General features: G+C 55.8%; 1 protein-coding gene across 1 annotated transcript in view; it reads left to right on the forward strand.

Moving 5' to 3' along the window:
• The window catches only part of ARHGEF10L (Rho guanine nucleotide exchange factor (GEF) 10-like), a gene marked incomplete at both ends in the record, with an annotated part of 4,971 nt that overhangs the window by 481 nt on the left and 4,128 nt on the right, over positions 1-362 (forward strand). The window lies entirely within an intron of this gene.

Raw genomic sequence — 362 nt, forward strand, 5'->3', positions numbered from 1 at the left:
AGCGACCGCAGCAGCCTCAACAAGGTGGGTCCTTCAGCCTCACCTCCTCATCCTCGTGGTGGGTGGGTTCTGGAGCTGGAAGTTGAGCTTTGCGGCTTCCCCCTTCCTCTCCATGTCGGGGGTTTCGGCAAGCCAGGATCCCTGTTTTCTCCGAAAGGATGTTGGGCAAAAGCAAATCTCGAGGCTGGCAAGGGGAAATTCTCCTCCAGGGAAAAGCGAGGACGAGCTGCTTTGTCTCATCTGCCTGATTTTGCAATTGTTGGTGGGGGAAAAAAAACAAAACCCCAACCCTCAATGAAGCTATTGCAACACATCCTGGGCTGGGGACGGCCGTGGTGGCAAAAAAGGCAGCAGGGCACCCG

Source organism: Cariama cristata, unplaced genomic scaffold (genome assembly GCF_000690535.1).
Source record: "Cariama cristata isolate BGI_N322 unplaced genomic scaffold, ASM69053v1 scaffold24723, whole genome shotgun sequence".
Taxonomy (NCBI): Eukaryota; Metazoa; Chordata; class Aves; order Cariamiformes; family Cariamidae; genus Cariama; species Cariama cristata.